Consider the following 6,463-nt stretch of genomic DNA (forward strand, 5'->3'; position numbering starts at 1 on the left):
TAGAAAGGACGACGTCAGGGATCAGTGAGAGGCAACGGCACTTCCTAGAGAGGAAGACCGGAGGGATAAGTGAGAGGCAGCGTCACCGCCTAGAGAGGAAGACGTTAGGGATGACTGACAGGCTGCAACAGGTCCTAGAGACAAAAGATATCACGGAAAGTCGTCAAGGAGCCATGAGAGGCAGTGTCCGGTCCTAGAGAGGACGACCTCAGATCAGTAAGAGGCAGCGACAGGTCCTAGAGAGGAAAGACGTCACGGATCAGTGAGAGGCGGCGTCGGCTCCTAGAGAGGATGACGTCACGGATCAGTGAGAGGCGGCGTCCAGTCCTAGAGAGGAAAGACGTCTGGTCCTAGAGAGGAAAGACGTCTGGGATCAGTGAGAAGCGGCATCATGTCCTAGAGAGGAATACGTCAGGGATGAGTAAGAGGCGGCGTCAGGTCCTAGAGAGGAAGACGTGAGGGACCAGTGAGAGGCGGCATCATGTCCTAGAGAGGAAAGATATCATGGAGCTCTGAGAGGCGGAGTCCGGTCCTAGAGAGGACGACCTCTGGGATCAGTGATAGGCGGCGTCAAGTCCTAGAGAGGACAACGTCAGGGACCAGTGAGAGGCGGCGTCCATTCCTAGAGAGGAAAGACGTCTGGGATCAGTGAGAGGCGGTGTCCAGTCCTAGAGAGGAATGACGTCTGTGATCAGTGAGAGGCGGCGTCCTGTCCTAGAGAGGACAACGTCAGGGATCACTGAGAGGCGGCGTCCAGTCCTAGAGAGGAAAGACGTCTGGGATCAGTGAGAGGCGGCGTCGGCTCCTAGAGAGGAAAGACGTCTGGGATAAGTGAGAGGCGGCATCCAGTCCTAGAGAGGAAAGACGTCTGGGATCAGTGAGAGGCGGCGTCCAGTCCTAGAGAGGAAAGACGTCTGGGATCAGTGAGAGGTGGCGTCACTTCCTAGAGAGGAAAGATGGCACGGATATGTGAGATGCGGCGTCACGTTCTAGAGAGGACGACCTCAGGGATCAGTGAGAGGCGGCGTCATGTCCTAGAGAGGAAAAATAGCACGGAGATGTGAGAGGCGGTGGCACGTTCTAGAGAGGAACGACGTCAGGGATGAGTGAGAGGCGGCCTCAAGTCCTAGAGAGGAAGACCTCAAGGACCAATGAGAGGCGGCGACAGGTCCTAGACAGGAGAGACGTCACGGAAAGACGTCACAGAGCCGTCAGAGGCGGTGTCCAATACTGGAGAGGAAAGACGTCAGGGATCAGTGACAAGCGGTGTCCAGTCCTAGGGAGGAAATACGATACGGAGCCATAAGAGGCGGCGACCTGGCCTGGAGAGGAAAGACTGGAGTCGTGAGAGGTGCTGTCACATCCTAGATAGGAAAGACGTCTGGGATCAGTGAGAGGTGGCGTCACGTCCTAGAGAGGACGACGTCCATTCCTAGAGAGGACAGACGTCTGGAATCAGTGAGAGGTGGCGTCCGGTCCTAGAGAGGACGACCTCAGGGATCAGTGAGAGGCGGCGTCAGGGCCTAGAAAGGAAAGATATCACGGAGCTGTGAGATGCGGCGTCACGTTTTAGAGAGGACCGACCTCAAGGATCATTGAGAGGCGGCGCCCGGTCCTAGAAAGAAAAGATATCACGGATATGTGAGAAGCGGCGTCACGTTTTAGAGAGGAACGACGTCAGGGATCACTGAGAGGCAGCATCACTTCCTAGAGAGGAAAGACGTCAGGAATCAGTGAGAGGCGGCATCCAGTCCTAAAGAGGAAAGACGTCTGGGATCAGTGAGAGGCGGCGTCCCGTCCTAGAGAGGACGACCTCAGGGATCAGTGAGAGGGGGCGTCATGTCCTGGAGAGGAATACGTCAGGGATCAGTGAGATGCGGCGTTCGGTCCTAGAGAGGAAAGACGTCTGGGATCAGTGATAGGCGGCGTCCGGTCCTAGAGAGGACGACCTCCTGGATCAGTGAGAGGCGGCGTCATGTCCTAGAGAGGAAAGATAGCACGGAGATGTGAGAGGCGGTGTCACGTTCTAGAGAGGAAAGATGTCAGGGATCAGTGAGAGGTGGCCTCAGGTCCTAGAGAGGAATACCTCAGGGATCAGTGAGAGGCGGCGTCAGGTCCTAGAGAGGAAAGATATCACGGAGCTGTGAGAGGCGGCGTCACGTTTTAGAGAGGAACGACCTCAGCGATCAGTGAGAGGCGATGTCCGCTCTTAGAGAGGAAAGACGTCTGGGATCAGTGATAGGCGGCGTCCAGTCCTAAGGAGGAAAGACGTCTGGGATCAGTGAGAGGCGGCGTCCCGCCTAGAGAGGACGACCTCAGGGATCAGTGAGAGGGGGCGTCGTGTCCTAGAGAGGAATACGTCAGGGATCAGTGAGAGGCGGCGTTCGCTCCTAGAGAGGACGACCTCCTGGATCAGTGAGAGGCGGCGTCATGTCCTAGAGAGGAAAGATAACACGGAGATGTGAGAGGCGGTGTCACGTTCTAGAGAGGAACGATGTCAGGGATCAGTGAGAGGCGGCCTAAAGTCCTAGAGAGGAAGACCTCAAGGACCAGTGAGAGGCGGCGACAGGTCCTAGACAGGAGAGACGTCACGGAAAGACGTCACAGAGCCGTCAGAGGCGGTGTCCAATACTGGAGAGGAAAGACGTCAGGGATCAGTGAGAAGCGGCACGACTTCCTAGAGAGGAAAGACGTCAGGAATCAGTGAGAGGCGGTGTCCGGTCCTAGGGAGGAAATACGCTACGGAGCCATAAGAGGCGGCGACCCGGCCTGGAGAGGAAAGACTGGAGTCGTGAGAGGTGCTGTCACATCCTAGATAGGAAAGACGTCTGGGATCAGTGAGAGGTGGCGTCACGTCCTAGAGAGGACGACGTCAGGGATCAGTGAGAGGCGGCGTCCAGTCCTAGAGAGGAAAGACGTCTGGGATCAGTGAGAGGCAGCGTCCCGTCCTAGAGAGGACGACCTCAGGGATCAGTGAGAAGCGGCGTCATGTCCTAGAGAGGAATACGTCAGGGATGAGTAAGAGGCGGCCTCAGGTCCTAGAGAGCAATACGACAGCGATCAGTGAGAGGCGGCCCCACGTCCTAGAGAGGAAGACGTCAGGGACCAGTGAGAGGTGGCGTCAGGTCCTAGAGAGGACGACCTCAGGTATCAGTGAGAGGCGGCGTCATGTCCTAGAGAGGAAAGATATCACGGAGCTGTGAGAGGCGGCGTCCGGTCCTAGAGAGGAAAGATATCACGGATATGTGAGAGGCGGTGTCACGTTTTAGAGAGGATCGACATCAGGGATCATTGAAATGTGGGCACGGGTACTAGAGAGGAAAAGCATCACGGAGCCGTGAGAGGCGGTGTCACATCCTAGAGAGGACGACGTCAGGGATCAGTGAGAGGAGGCGTCCGTTCCTAGAGAGGACGACCTCAGGGATCAGTGAGAGGCGGCGTCCAGTCCTAGAGAGGAAAGACGTCTGTGATCAGTTAGAGGCGGCGTCCTGTCCTAGAGAGGACAACGTCAGGGATCAGTGAGAGGCGGCGTCCAGTCCTAGAGAGGAGAGACGTCTGGGATCAGTGAGAGGCGGCGTCCGGTCCTAGAGAGGATGACGTCACGGATCAGTGAGAGGTGGCGTCCAGTCCTAGAGAGGAAAGACGTCTGGGATCAGTGAGAGGCGGCGTCCAGTCCTAGAGAGGAAAGACGTCTGGGATCAGTGAGAGGCGGCGTCCAGTCCTAGAGAGGAAAGACGTCCGGGATCAGTGAGAGGGGGCGTCGGCTCCTAGAGAGGAAAGACGTGTGGGATCAGTGAGAGGCGGCGTCCAGTCCTAGAGAGGATGACGTCACGGATCAGTGAGAGGCGGCGTCCAGTCCTAGAGAGGAAAGACGTCTGGGATCAGTGAGAGGCGGCGTCCAGTCCTAGAGAGGAAAGACGTCTGGGATCAGTGATAGGCGGCGTCCGGTCCTAGAGAGGACGACCTCCTGGATCAGTGAGAGGCGGCGTCATGTCCTAGAGAGGAAAGATAGCACGGAGATGTGAGAGGCCGTGTCACGTTCTAGAGAGGAACGTTGTCAGGGATCAGTGAGAGGTGGCCTCAGGTCCTAGAGAGGAATACCTCAGGGATCAGTGAGAGGCGGCGTCAGGTCCTAGAGAGGAAGACGTGAGGGACCACTGAGAGGCGGCATCATGTCCTAGAGAGGAAAGATTTCATGGAGCTCTGAGAGGCGGTGTCCGGTCCTAGGGAGGAAATACGCTACGGAGCCATAAGAGGCGGCGACCCGGCCTGGAGAGGAAAGACTGGAGTCTTGACGGGTGCTGTCACATCCTAGATAGGAAAGACGTCTGGGATCAGTGAGAGGTGGCGTCCCGTCCTAGAGAGGAAAGACGTCTGGGATCAGTGAGAGGTGGCGTCCGGTCCTAGAGAGGAAAGACGCCACGAAGCCGTCAGAGGTGGTGTCAAGGTCCTAGAAAGGGTTAGGGTTAGGGGTTAGGGGTTGGGTTAGGGTTTGCGGTTAGGGTTAGGGTTCAGTACCCACCTTGAGGCCAGGGTGCAGGCTCACGGCGTCCTCTCCCCTCAGCGGTGCAAGAGGCTAGTGTGCCAGTCTCAGCCACCTGCCCTGAAGACCGAGGAGCAGTCCAAGCACGAGCTGATGGACAAGGACAAGGAGGAGCAGCTGTTTCTCTTCACATAGCTCGCGGGGCTCCTTCTGGCTGAACAGAATCATAGACGGAGGCATGGGGAGCAGAGGCGGAGCCTGCACGCCAGCACTGGACCCCCGCCCTCGCCCCTCGTCCCCCATGCTTTGCCTTCAGACTCACCTTAAATAAAAGCTGTGTTGCTCAGGTACCTCCAGGCCTGTCTCGGGAGGCAGGCACGGTAACAAAATGTCAGTCTCCCCTCATTTGTCACTTAAACCAGCAAATGATAAGGGGTAGAGGAAGAGATGGTTGGATGGCCTCACCGACTGAATGGACGTGAGTTTTTAGCAAACTCCGAGAGATAGTGAAGGGACAGGGAAGGCTGGTGTGCTGCAGTCCATGGGGTCGCAGAGAGTCAGACATGACTCAGTGACTGAACAACAATGATAAGGGATGAGCCCATTTGGATGTCCTGTCAGTCAGCTGCTGAGACAGACGTCCTGCGGTGACTGGGGTGGGATCAATTGCAGTTCTGCACAAGGTGAGGTGGGAGATCAACTGCATGTTAACCTGAGGTGACAGGTAAAAACTCCAGTGTAAACCGAAGTGATGTGTGTGATCCACCCTGGGATCTTCTTCAGCTCCACCCAACACTGATGCGTTGTAGGATGACTCCTAGCTGCCAAGGAGCTCAAGTGTGGGAACAAGCACTGTTACACTTGAGGTGAGATGTAGGCTCAGACTCAGGCTCTCTGAGACGTAATTGTGAAGTTCATCCATTTTTCTACCTGAGGGATGTAGAGGATCATCTCTAGGTGGAACTGAGTGGAGGTGTGGGGTCAGCTCAACACAGAGGGTGAGGTGTGGCCTCAGCCCCGAAATCCAGGGAGGTGAGGTGTGGGTCACTGCCAGCTCCACCAAGGGTTTAGGTGTGGGTCAGCCCCCAACTCCTCCATGGGGTGAGGTGAGGGGTCAGCCCCCAACTACACATGGGGTGTTGTTTGAGGTCAGCCCCAGCTGCACCATGGGGTTTGGAGTGGCTTCACCCCCAGCTCCACTTGGGGTGAGAAGTGGGTTCAGCCCCAGCTCCACAGTGGGGCGAGATGTGGGATCAGCCCCAGGTCCACCTTGAGGTGAGATGTGGGGTCAGATCCAACTCCACCTGGGGTGAGTTGTGGGTCAGTGCTTGCTCCACAGTAGGGTGAGGTATGTCGTCAGCCCTAACACGTGTGGGATGAGGGGTGGGGTCAGGCCCATTTCCATTGTGGTGTGAGCTGTGGGATCAGCCCCAACTCCACGTGGGGTGAGGTATGGGTTCAGCCCCAGCTCCACCATGGGGTGAGGTGTGGCGTCAGCCCAACTGTTCTGTGGGGTGAAGTCTGGGGTCAGCCCCTAACTCCACCATGGGGTGAGATTGAGGTCAGCTCCAGCTCCACGTGGGGTGAGGTGTCGGTTCACACAACCCCACGAGGGGTGAGGTGTGGGGTCAGCACCAACTGTATGTGTGGTGAGGTGTGGGGTCAGTCTCAACTCCACATGGGGTGAGTTGTGTGGTGAGCACCAGCTCCACCATGGGGTGAGTTGTGCCGTCAGCCCCTGCTCCACCATCTGGTGAGGTGTGTGGTCAGCCAAAACGCCACCGTAGGGTGTGGTATGGAGTAAGATCCATCTCCACTGTGGGGTGAGGTGTGTGGTCAGCCCCAGGTCTACAGAGGGGTGAGGTCTGGGGTCTACCCCAAACTCCTCCATTGTGTGAGTTGTGGGGTGTGCCCCCAACTCCTCCGAGTGGTGAGGTGTGGTGTCAGCCCTAATTCCACCGTGGGATGAGGTGTTGGGTC

The 6,463-nt window shown here is 57.0% G+C and overlaps 1 long non-coding RNA gene across 1 annotated transcript; it reads left to right on the forward strand.

Annotated features, from left to right (window-relative positions):
- The first annotated feature begins 4,255 nt into the window (after positions 1 to 4,255).
- Positions 4,256 to 4,872, forward strand: LOC145537105 (uncharacterized). The gene is made up of 2 exons (XR_014076206.1): positions 4,256 to 4,344; positions 4,565 to 4,872. It is a non-coding gene; the product is annotated as an uncharacterized LOC145537105 (long non-coding RNA).
- Positions 4,873 to 6,463: the final 1,591 nt, after the last annotated feature.

The sequence above is a fragment of the Giraffa tippelskirchi genome, chromosome X, assembly GCF_054371585.1.
Source record: "Giraffa tippelskirchi isolate mGirTip1 chromosome X, T2T-mGirTip1v1.2.pri, whole genome shotgun sequence".
NCBI lineage: Eukaryota > Metazoa > Chordata > Mammalia > Artiodactyla > Giraffidae > Giraffa > Giraffa tippelskirchi.